Here is a 12,571-nt window from a genome sequence, read left to right as displayed (position 1 = left end):
AAAGTCTCATTTTTACCTTTTAAAAAATAAACATATGTCATGCTGCTGTGATCATCAACAAAAATGAGGAAGTACCTTGATCCTCCTAGCGATACATTCTCCATTGGGCCACATATATCACTGTGTACTATTTCCAATAGCTTAGTACTCCTGTTCCCTTTATTATCGATGGGCAACCGACTTTGCTTTCCTTCACAGCACACTATACAGTTGGACTTGTTGATGTCGGCCTTCTCAGTTAATTTGACCCCCTCCACAGCATCCTGCATTTTATTCATGTTATCACTGTTGACATGTCCCAATCTACAATGCCAAACTTCTGGAGACTCTGCTGTTGCTGCCACCAAACAAGATGAAGTATTTAGTTTATAAACTCCATTTATAAGTGATGCAGTCGCTACTAGAGTGTCCTGTTTATTAAATATCTCGCATCCATCGCTTGTAAAATACACCTTGTTACCCTGCCATATCAGTTGGCTTACTGACAATAAGTTGGTAGATAATTTGGGCACACACAACACTTTTTCAACAGTTATGTTAAAGTCACATCCTTCAGTTGATGTTGTTATGTTTACTTTTCCACAACACAACACTGGGATTTTATTCTGGTTAGCAACCATGATTTCCTTGGTGAACCCAGAGTAACATTCGTCGACCATTCAATCTTTATTGCTTGTCAAATGCGAACTTGACCCAGAGTCGACATACCAGTCACTCTTGTCAAATATTCTGCTAAAAAACACGGCACTGAATGCATTACTTGTTTTTGACGATTTATTTTCAGAATTCTTATAAGATTTATCTTTATAAGTGCATTGATTACGGTAGTGGCCATGTTGTTTACAATTATAACATTTGACGTGTTGTTTTTCTTTGACAGATGTCGACATTCGTTCATTCTCACCATTTTTTTTTTTTTTTTTTTTAATAATTTTATGGCCTGGTAACGAGACCTTTAAGCCCATTCTCACCATCTTTCTTGTACATAGACTGTGTACTCTTTACACTCTTTGATTTTTGATTCTTGCGGAAACAAGCAAACGCATTGTTGGCATCACTGTCTTCCGGTTCAATGTCCATCAATTTCCCTTTAATGGCGTCGGTTGTGATTATCATGCCCGAATGCTCGATTGCCATTATCATGGGCATATATTTTTCAGATAATCCAGCCAACATGATAGATCCGATCCACTCATCACTTATGCCAAAACCCGTACCTTGTAATTTCTGACCAGCTTCAACAATTTGTGTTACATATGACGTCATCGAAGTGCAATTTTCTAATCGAATAGAAATTAAATTCCTCAGAAGACTTATTTTTCTTGTAAATCCCGAGTCATCGAATAACATCTTCAATTTATCCCACAATTCTTTCGATGTTGCTACATTCTTTAAATGAACATAAAGAGCCGGGTCAATTGTTAGAATCAACTTCGCTTTTGTTCTCGCATCGTCTGCAGCTGCTGGAGCAACGTTGGGCTCAGGTTTGATACACCCAACCATTCCCTCTAAGACAAGGAAAATTTCTGCTGCGAAACACCATTCACTGTAATTTTCACGCCCTTGCAGTTTCGGCACACTAATGTGATAGTTCGAACTGGACGCCATTACTGATGCCTGACGCGACACAATAAATCTGCACAACTCAACACACTTAGTCCTATTCTGCCACGAATTATTATTATCGATAATGTCCTGATAATCAATAATTATACTGTCGCGAGAACTAAGTACTTTTTATGAGCCAGGAGCGGCCTGGGCCCATAACCTGTAATAAAACAACGTGACTGAGCGAGTACCGGAAAAGAACTGAACTTTATTTTCTAAATACAAAAGTAAAGAATCTCATAGACAACATTTGATGACACTCTGGTACAAGATGTCGCTAGTAGTAGGTACATCTATATTTTGCTATTTATAATATTTATCTTCAAATAAGTCATACAAATTCTTAATAGGCCGGCAACGCACTCGCGAACTTGACATTAAGATTGTCCACGGACAATCTGTTCGTTTACCACCTGTTCCAAGAAAAACAGTAATAAGTAATAATCTTTTTAATATTTCAGTTTACTATAAATTACAATTTTTAAGTTTAAAAATTCTTAAAAGGCCTGCAACACACTCGCGAACATTGCGAGTGTGCAGTAACGGCGGTATCAGTTAAGAACTGTTGTAATTCTTGTTAGGGCACGATAATTATACACACAGTATCCGTAATAAAGAAATATATTTACTGTTTAACTTGGAAGTGATATGTCTGCTTCCTACCACGATACACATTGGAATGAAACAGAAATGACCTGGAGCAGAGTGAGGTAAAGACAATTTGGCGCCTCGACAAGATGGCGGCTCGATCGCTCATTCAAATGACAGGAAAAAGTCAATACAATGATTAATTTTTGCAATATTACTCAAATAAATCAACATGCCCCCTCAAAAATTAATTCTTGTACAAATCAAATGCCTAAACAGAACTATATAACTTCCAAGCGAGTCTGGGAAAATACAAAAATAATGATCCAACATTTGTTGCTCGGATAAGGGAAAACCCAGAAAAACCTTATCAGATCATTTCATCATCTTAAATTCGATACATTATATACATTACATATAATTATCAGAACACAATGAATATAACAGAATAATTAAATTAATAACAAATAATAGCCAACTCATTAAATATTATAATTGTAAACCCATGTTTCTCCTCATTTCATGAAACGTAACCGCTGGTAATGGTTTTGTTAACGCATCTGCAGGTTGTTGACCTGTGGGAATGAATTTTAGCTTTATTACATTTTTCTCTATTTGTTCCCTAGAAAAATGATATTTAATATCTATATGTTTTGTCCGCTTATGATTAGTCGGATTATTTGCTATGCTTATACAGCTGTTATTGTCTTCATATATTACAATAGGAGTGGATATATCAATATGAATACTCCTTACCAAAGATTTAAGCCATAAAGGCTTCATATAAGGCCATATACTCAGCCGCTGTGGAGGAGGCTGCTACTGACTATTGTTTCTTTGTTGTCCAGGTTATTGAACAATGTTCAAACAATTTAAATATATACCCGGTTGTACTCTTTCTATCATTTACATCATTACCTCCCCAATCGGAGTCCACATACCCAGTTAAGATGTTATTATATTCACACCTTTTATAACATAATTTAAAATCAGTTGTGCCTTTTAAATATCTAAGCACTTTTTTGAGGCATTGCCACAATTCTTTATTATTTTAATTTGTGTACCTACTTAATATATTAACGCTAGTGCTTAAGTCAGGTCGAGTACATAACATTATATACATTAGACAACCAATTAAATTGCGACATGGAGCAGTGTAATTTTTTTCTGAGTTTAGTGCTTCATAATTGAGTTTACTATCCATAGGAGTAGTTGCAGGTTTTTGTTGCAATCCTGCATGCAAAATTTATTTAAAACTGTTTTAATATAAGCACTTTGATCTAACATTATCATATCATCGCAACGAGTTATTTTAATTCCAAGAAATAATTTAATTTCATGTAAATCTGTCATTTTAAATTTACTCATTAAATATATTTTAAAACTGTTTATTGTATTTACATTAGCACTCACTATTACCAAATCATCAACATAAAGTACCACATATATATTTTTCTGTATATCTCCTTTATTTAGTATATAAATACATCTATCTACTGATGAATTCTGAAAACCCTCCCGCCTAAGAGACTGTTCAAAAATTTCAAACCAGTATCTAGCGGCTTGCTTTAGCCCATATAATGCTTTATTTAATTTACACACATAACCATTTTTGCAAGACTGGAACTTTTTTCTGGAACTTTCATATATATTTCTTCCTGTAGTACCCCATTTAGAAATGCAGTTTTTACGTCCATGTGATGTACAAGTAAATTATATTGATTAGCAAAAGCAATAATAAATCTAAAACTAGCTATTCTTGCAACAGGTGCAAAAGTCTCATTATAGTCTATGAGATATTCCTGGCTAAAAGCCCTAGCAACGAGTCGAGCTTTATAGCGTAAAGGCTTTCCGAATTCATCATTTTTTATATTAAACATCCATTTGCAATCTATAATATTTTTGTTATCTGGCCGTGGTACTAAAGTCCATGTTTTATTTAAAAATAGAGAATTTAATTGCACCTTCCCAATGAACTCTATCGTCTCGTGTTTTAATCTCTTGAAACGAATTTGGTATTTTACACAAAATTGAACTAGCACACATAAGGTTATCATCGATTTCTTTATAAGAAATAGGGGGACGACTTTAAGCCTATCACTCCTACGTGGTTCAATACAACTGGTTGTGTCCTCATTATTTACGACCACTGAAAGATCATCAGAATGTGCATTTGGTTGTTCAAATTCGACGATGTCATGGTTAGTTTTGCGAATTTTCTGAGGAACTTCATAATCATCAGATTTACAGGTATCTGATTTATATCTGTCAGTTTTTTGAGACTTTATTGACTTTGAAATGTTGTCAATGTTAACATTATCATGAGAATTTACTATATTCTCTTCAGGTCGCAACGCAGGCCTGGATTGAAGTAATTTGTCTCATCTACTATGACATCTCTGACAGTAATAAATTTTTCGCATTTAGAATTCCAAACTTTTTAACCGTTTGGTTCGTATCCCACAAGAATACCTTTCCATGACTTAACATCGAATTTTGTCTTATATAACTTATCATGCACATAAACTGTTGAACCAAAAAAATTTAAATATTTTATTTGTGGTTTTTTGTTATGCCACATTTACGAATTCAATCATCATGTAAGTAATTTATATATTATTTAACATTGTACATTATAGTATGAAGTTGTAATAATTTTAAGCAGCATTATTTTCTTTAGGTGACGTAATTGGTGAATAATATTGTAATTGAAAAGGATATTTCTCTTTAAATGTACAAGCTGTGTGTGATGCAGAAATAAAATATATTAATGTTGTTCCCCATGGCCTGGTGCCGCTCATGATGCAACAACTTTTGTAAACTCAGTTCTACAAGTTAATTCAAATTTATTGATAAGAAGGTAGAACTTGATAAATGTGCCAACTAAATTAACAGGTATATTTGTTTATAGCTTAATATCGTACAGGTCTACTGAGAAATCACTGGATGGTTGTTAATAGTGCTTACTCAAATATACCTTATTCATTAACACCATTTCTCTGACTGACCAGAGATATGATGAAGTACACATTAAGAATAGGAATACTATAGAGAGGTAAATATATAGTATAATTTAGAGTATTAATAATTATACTATGTCAAAAAGTTGCAAGATATGTGACCCAAATGAAACATGATGTAAGGTTAAAATATTTGTCTTTTTCGGAAAATTTGGAGTATGGAAATGTCGCTTTAACATTGTATTTATTACTAGCTTAAGTTCAAGCTATTGTTATTGCCACAGCTGTTATGCAAAATATTTGTAAGGATTATAATTTGTAGATATACCGGCAGAAGTTTTAGTTCCAACACTTGATACAGTTTCAAGTCAAGAAGTTAATGAAGGAAATCAAGACGTAACTGAAAGAACAAGCTTTATTTATTATTTTGGAAAATTAATATATTCTTCTTAATTCTAGCAGAAACAAACATGTTGTATTTAAATGTCCTTTTGTACATATAAAATACTAGTACTTATTTTTCTTAGAAGAAAGTTAGTTAAAATTTTAATAAGTTATGTCGTTAATCTACCTATAAAATTAAATTATTATTTATCATAACCATGTAATGTAATGAAATATTAGGAAAAATAAATAAAACATAACATAATATAAAATTTATTTCATTATACTCTTATATATTACTAATATGTAATCCAATGTTATAAACAAATGTTATAAATGTAAACCAATGAAAATGTTAAAACCATCAACTTCAACTTCAACGAACATTAAAAAAAACAGAACTGGTACAATTGGTTCAGGCTTTGTATAGTTATGCGCTTACCTACACATTCTGCGATTCATTTTTTATATTATAGATGACACTGATGACAAAGGCACTCTTCTCGGTTGCTGGAATGAGAGATAAGTTTCATTAGGTTAGAAAATTATGGTTCCCGAAACTAAGAGCCTTCTGAAAAGCGGTCACCACGTTCGAGTAGTCCACAGGAAAACAAATATGATGCCAAACTCATTGCCGTTAATAATTTTTCCTAACGTTTTAAATATGATAGCAAACGATGGAAAGCCATTAAATAAATTGACCAGGAAACCGTGTAAGCCTTCGCCCCATCGCCAAAGTTCTTTAGTAATTTTAGTAAGATGAGGAAATTGAATTGAATCACTATACATTTCTTAACAAAAGTCAACCGATTTAATTTAATTTATAGGTTGGTCTGACGCACGATACCATTGTAAGTCCGGTAAAACTATCGATGGTTAAAATATTTACTCTCTAGACCCTTCGTGTAAAACCAGCCATATTCTGCTGCTGGACAGGCAGAGGTAGGCACGTAAGCCATCTAATTGTGCGAGATTTTGAAAAATTTGTTTATTATTATCATATTAACAGATTTAAGTTCTACATTTTATTATATACCCAAGAATTTACAAGAATTTCATTACTCTTTTCAGTATTTACAATAAATCCTTTAGCTTCAAGAAGTGTTCTAGCGTCCTGAATATTTTGTAAACATTCAGTGTAGCTGGAGGACATAAACTTAATATTTCTTGTGTTAGCTTCTAATATTAATTTAATTATTCTAAATTCTAAACATTTTTATGAAACATATTCTTAAGAATCTTGCTACAAGTGCGCATGTGCAATAGTTACTCATTTGACTCGTTCGGTTGTTTACGAGTTGTTACGAATTGACTCGACCATTTTCCCGAAGTGGGATGGTCGAGTCGGAGGAGGGAGTTGTGATTATAAAAGAGGTTGTGACACATGCGCAGGGGCCACTTTCGCTTCCGACCGCCGACCCGTGCGGATGTCTGCTCCAGTGCTCTCTCCGTGTGAGTCATCAGTGCTGTAGTGCCATCTCGCTCGCTCCGTGTGAGTCATCGCCGCTTGCCAGTGCGCACGCGCTGTCCGACCGCTGCCTTGCTGCCTGCTGCCCTCTCATTGGTCAGTCCGATCGCTGCCTTGCTGCCTGCCGCCCTCTCATTGGTCGCTTCGCTTCAATTTATGAACGCGGGTTTACCTGCGGCCCTCAGATAGCCACCTAACGGTGCCAAACGGTTATCTGTCGGTTAACGCCTTGTGCGGGAGTGTTTTTGTTGTAATTTATAGATTGTTCGAATTTGCTTTGTTCAGTCTCTGAATATAGTTTACTTTTAGGAACATCGCTGACCAAGAAAAAGGTATTTTATAACCTTTTATCCACGATAATAGAGTTGTATCACAAGTAATAAGTGAATAACATTCTTTGATAAACTACCAGTGAGCGCGAGGTGGCGCGCGCGGCGCTGGACGCGACTGCCTATAGTAGGCTGTGAGCAAGCTCCTTCATCCTGGATTCCCCTTTTGCCTATGATTAAATTCTTTTTGACCTTCTTTGTCCTTTTCTGATTTTGATGCGAGCTTGTAGTCAACTAATCGCTTACTGAATAGGTACTTGTATACCTATGTTCCTTGAAGTTGTTCTTTTAGATCTTTTAAGGCTATATAGAATAAAGTTGTGTCGTGTGACTGAGTCTTGGTATTGTGTGTCACATTGGAATCCGTATCCATAAGTAATTTTAATAGGTACACATTTCTTGTTTCCGCAGACAAGAACACTGTGAGTGGCCTCTGCTAAACAAGAAGTAGCTGTAGCATTTGGTTTCATTTGAAACCTGCGTCCTATATTAATCCTGTTTGAGATTGCGGTCTTTTCCTCTGGGTTCAAATTGGGTGCATTGATTAGAATACTTAGATAAAAGTTGTAAAGTGTAAGCTTACTGCAAGATCAAACTGTATGTCTTCACCTGGAGTATTAGACTTTGATGGATCTTCTCCCGATACCTGCAGCAGTTCATTGTCTCATCCAGCGACAAGTGGTCGTTAGGGCGGCGGCCGTGCGTTACCTGTTACGCGACGCTTTTGGTTATGTACGCCTTCGTTCGAGGATACATTACAACTGGATTTACACACGTGTAGTTACAATTTCAATCAAATGAAAACTGAGGGTAGTATTAAAGTCTCAAAGCTCAATGTATAATAGAACTTCACTTACAGGTAAGTCATATTGACGATTTTGTGTTGTACTTTGCCAAAACATGGTAGGGAAAATACTCAAAATGCGGTATACCATCAAAAGAAGATTCTTCCTTATCCTTGCATAGGTTCCCTCTTCCGTCCGAGAATGGGCCTCTGAAGTAAGTAGATCGGTTAATCTTTCCAATATGGACCGTCGATATTTGAGGTTTTAGAGGGGCGGGGAGGGGGTTGACGGCTACTTCGGAGCTTTTATATATACTCTAGGGGTAGGGCAGACAAGACCATGTGGATAGTGGGGTGCTCTGATTCGGTTTTGGGTACTTTTTTGATATTAAAAAAGTACAGGATAATACAGAATTAGATAATACAGAAAGTTACAAACAATGAAAAAAATATTTTCAGCTATAAATTTCATTTTAAAATCCACAACAGACCTTATGCAATCCAACTTTTTCAAAATTCCAGTAAGCAATTTTTTTTTTTTTTTACTAATGATTTATTATTTTATAACCTGACCTGAAATAACATAAATCAAAACTTACTTTAACTCATCCGAGTAAGGATTAAGCCTTCTGCCAGATGACCTAGTAAGTCTGGGCATCGCAGCAAATTCCTCGCCAGGACTAGTCAGCCCACTAGGACCAGCAACCGGTTCGTCAAGGATCGGCGCAGAAGAGGAGGCCGTGACAAGCGGCTAATTTGAGTCCAACACTTGCACTTCACTTAACTCTTCAAACAATGGGCTTCGGAGACGCCATGGTAGTCAAACGTTGTAAGTTTATAGGAGTACGTAAAACGATTTCTACTGCAAGGGTGACAAACGATGACTGGACGCCATTAAACAAAATGAATGGCTTAAAAACAAATTTAGTGATCACCAAAAAGTATCGATACCCGAGTAGTATCGATATTTTCAATAACTTTTGTACTATCTACAAAACAAATATGGGCATTTAAACCGATGATCCATATTAGAAAGTTTAATGTCGATACCAGAGTAGTATCGATACTTTGAAAATTTTCGGAACCCTACACTAAGTGATTGACGTTTGACATCAATTATTTGTCAAATATATTTTGTAATTGCGTGTTGTTACTTACCAATTTGTGTGAAAAGTTTTAATAAATGTATCTCATGAACCGTAAGTTTGCGCAACCTAAATCTTTGCAAAACTCTTTCTTTTAGTGAGTACTATCTACAAAAAAATGGGCATTTAAATCGACGGTCCATATTGGAAAGATTATCCAAAACAGCTTCACTATTAACTATGTCTAATGAAAACTTTATTTTTAGTGTTAAAGTTTGGGCTAAATTTTGTTTTCCTAATGGTGATGGGACATCCATTGAATCATTAAAAACAGTGAATGCCCAGCATAGGATACTATGTGAAAATCATTTGAATGAATCTTCATTTACCAGCAGCGATAGGAAAAGACTTAACAAGTTAGATTAAGAGTGAATAGAGGAGGATATAGACCAATTAAAAAACAAACATTGTAGTCCATATAGAGCAAGTTATGACATCCAAGTGAGTATTTACATTCATATTCTACCTAAGTCAAATAGACAAATTTTTATAGTCATGCTTTTTTACATAGAGGTAGGTAGGCAGTACATTTCTGACACACATCTAGGTGATATATGGATGATTAAAAGTTTTCTATTTTCTCCATCCACTTATTGGATTTGTTATCTTTTTCGAATTTTTTATTCAATTATTTTTGTATATTTTCCAGGAACCATCAACTAGCAAAGGTATTTTGTAGGACTTGGATGTGAAAAAGTTCAGTGAACTTACACCTCAAAAGCAAACGCTGTCTAAGAGATGCAGAAAAAATCTATCTGAAATAGTGAGGCTCTGAAAAAAGTTTCAAGGTGATAAAAACTCCAAAAGATCTATATTAAGTGTACTAACATCAAACGAACCTAGCAATGAAATATTAAAAAGCACATTAAATAATTCATTTTCTTTACTATTACAAAGCCAACTGAAAAACTTTATAAGAAAATTAACTGGAATGAGATGGACACTGGATGATAAAGTGAACGTCTTGAGCATCTATAAGAAATCAAACTTTTGTTTTATATTATTGATTAGGTTATTTTGAAAGAAAATATTTTTTTAACTGGATTATTATACATAATTATAAGTTTATAATAATACAAATAGTTTTAATCCGGTATAAAAAATTGGTTTCTTTCAATGTGTAAAAGCTATGTTAACCAAAGACAATACTAGGTTATTTTGTCAGCTCTCTCAAGGCATTATTGAACAAAATTCCAATGGTATGTGGAATCAACAGCCCAGTAATACAGACAGTAAAAGAAATCACAAAAGACCAAGATGTCAATGATAATTTATGTAAAATGGCTTTTGATGAAATGTCAATAAGAAAAAATCTGACATATAACGTAAAACTCAATGCTAAGGCCGTACTACTGTGATAGCAAACCATAGTCGAACTTTCATGGTTATCGGTGTTCGAAAATGCTGGAAACAGCCAATAGCATTTTACTTCTCAGGAGATTGTGACACAGCAGACAAGTCAGCAGCTCTTGTCGAGGAGGTAACCACTTCTTTAGAATATTATACAAAATGTGGTTGAATATTAATTTTTACAAATTTACATTGGCTTGTTTGCTTGAGTGCATGTTTAAAGATTTAATTTTTTTTTAAACGGTATTTCCAATTTACACTAGATATACAAATAAACAGAAAACTAAACATAGGTTGGTATAATAATTTAATTAATTGAACAGCGGAAAGATATTAAAACTTTTTTATGACTTATTTATCCATTGAACCATGACCATCCATTGACTTATTTATCCGCTAGTGGCCTTTGGCAATTATTTCCCTGCATCGAGTAGTTGTTAGTATTGCCTTATTGCTTAATTAAAATAACTAATAATTGATGTACCTCTGCTGTACCATATTTATTTTCTTATTGCCGCTTGACCTGTGATTGGTTAAAATTGTTTTGAGAATAAGATCATAACCTTCCATTGCAGGTACAGTAAAGTGGAGCCACATAGAGGAGTTTTATAATAAAGATCGCGAGAATCCCAACCGTGTTTGCTCCAGCTTTAACCCAGCACCACTTACAACCAGTACAGAATGGCAAACAGAAAATCAAAGAGCGCCTAGCAGATCAAATTTTAAGCCATTCGGTTGCAGTTGGAATATTTGCCAAAGTAAGTTTCAAAATTTTATTGAAAAGTACTTCCGTCCGCGATGGCCTCCTAAACTACTTAACCGATTTTAAATTAAATTGGCACACCGTGAGCGGTCTGGTCCAACTTAAGAGATAGGGTAGCTTAGATCTTTAATTATAGTCGCAATTTTATTTTATTGCAAATTATTTGTCTATAATTAATTGACAGTCACAATTATTCGACTGAATTGAGTAAGTGATCAATAGATGGCACTGCTATGGTAAACCGACAAACGTGTCATATAAGCTACAATTCAATATCATGATTACCACGTGTTATTGAGGCTAAAATATGAACTTTTTTAATTTTTGGTGTTAGCCAACCACGTGTTACTTAGACCGAAGTGTAAATCAAATTCAAATCTAAAACCACATTCTATGGCAGCTAGTAATTATATAATTTATTTTACCTTCAGATGAATGATGACAAGACGCCCCTGGAACAACTGTCGCTGGACAAGCTTTTCGACTGAACGGAGATTCGACCGACAGGAAAGAGGTATAAACACTTATTATAATAATACTTGACATCTGTAATTGTGGATGTGATCCAAACCCCACGTCGGTCCAATTAAAAACTAGCTTAGGCAATTAGTAGCAGCGTTTTTAATACGCTGAAATTATTATTCTTCGAAGACACTAAACCTAGCTGCGCAACTGAATATCCCTGTAACAGCCAGGTGGAACCTCCAACCTCCCAGGGAAATTAAGTGGCATCGCCGACTCAGCTACGCCTACGTCTGGCTATGCTCTCGGGGTGTAACTCCCATGATTTAGTTAATCGTTATGAAACGAATAACTGTATGTTGAAGAGAGTGCCTGCGTCTGGCTATGCTCTCGGAGTGTAACTCCCATGATTTAGTTAATCGTTATGAAACGAATAACTGTATGTTGAAGAGAGTGCCTGCGTCTGGCTATGCTCTCGGAGTGTAACTCCCATGATTTAGTTAATCGTTATGAAACGAATAACTGTATGTAGAAGAGAGTGCCTGCGTCTGGCTATGCTCTCGGAGTGTAACTCCCATGATTTAGTTAATCGTTATGAAACGAATAACTGTATGTTGAAGAGAGTGCCTGCGTCTGGCTATGCTCTCGGAGTGTAACTCCCATGATTTAGTTAATCGTTATGAAACGAATAACTGTATGTTGAAGAGAGTGCCTGCGTCTGGCTATGCTC

The 12,571-nt window shown here is 35.1% G+C and overlaps 3 long non-coding RNA genes across 8 annotated transcripts; 2 read left to right on the top strand and 1 right to left on the bottom strand.

Moving 5' to 3' along the window:
• Window positions 1-4,551: 4,551 nt before the first annotated feature.
• LOC123719762 lies at window positions 4,552-5,538 on the top strand. The gene is made up of 3 exons (XR_006755853.1): window positions 4,552-4,796; window positions 4,877-5,251; window positions 5,479-5,538. It is a non-coding gene; the product is annotated as an uncharacterized LOC123719762 (long non-coding RNA).
• A 407-nt stretch (window positions 5,539-5,945) lies between these two features.
• LOC123719761 lies at window positions 5,946-9,207 on the bottom strand. Of its 3 annotated transcripts, none has more exons than XR_006755850.1 (4): window positions 8,721-9,207; window positions 8,195-8,331; window positions 7,921-8,045; window positions 5,946-6,050 (listed from the first exon to the last, which is right to left on the bottom strand). It is a non-coding gene; the product is annotated as an uncharacterized LOC123719761 (long non-coding RNA). The 3 variants fall into 3 exon arrangements; XR_006755851.1 differs by having other exon boundaries at window positions 7,947-8,045; XR_006755852.1 differs by lacking the exon at window positions 7,921-8,045.
• A 29-nt stretch (window positions 9,208-9,236) lies between these two features.
• Window positions 9,237-12,156, top strand: LOC123719760. 4 transcript variants are annotated; one of them, XR_006755849.1, is made up of 6 exons: window positions 9,237-9,320; window positions 9,473-9,707; window positions 9,916-10,054; window positions 10,432-10,746; window positions 11,192-11,374; window positions 11,811-12,156. It is a non-coding gene; the product is annotated as an uncharacterized LOC123719760 (long non-coding RNA). The 4 variants fall into 4 exon arrangements; XR_006755848.1 differs by having other exon boundaries at window positions 10,419-10,746; XR_006755846.1 differs by having other exon boundaries at window positions 9,916-10,746.
• The last annotated feature ends 415 nt before the right edge of the window (window positions 12,157-12,571 follow it).

Source organism: Pieris brassicae, unplaced genomic scaffold (genome assembly GCF_905147105.1).
Source record: "Pieris brassicae unplaced genomic scaffold, ilPieBrab1.1, whole genome shotgun sequence".
Classification (NCBI taxonomy): Eukaryota; Metazoa; Arthropoda; class Insecta; order Lepidoptera; family Pieridae; genus Pieris; species Pieris brassicae.
The sequence above is the reverse complement of the archived record's forward strand: the minus strand, read 5'-3'. Positions and strand labels throughout refer to the sequence as shown.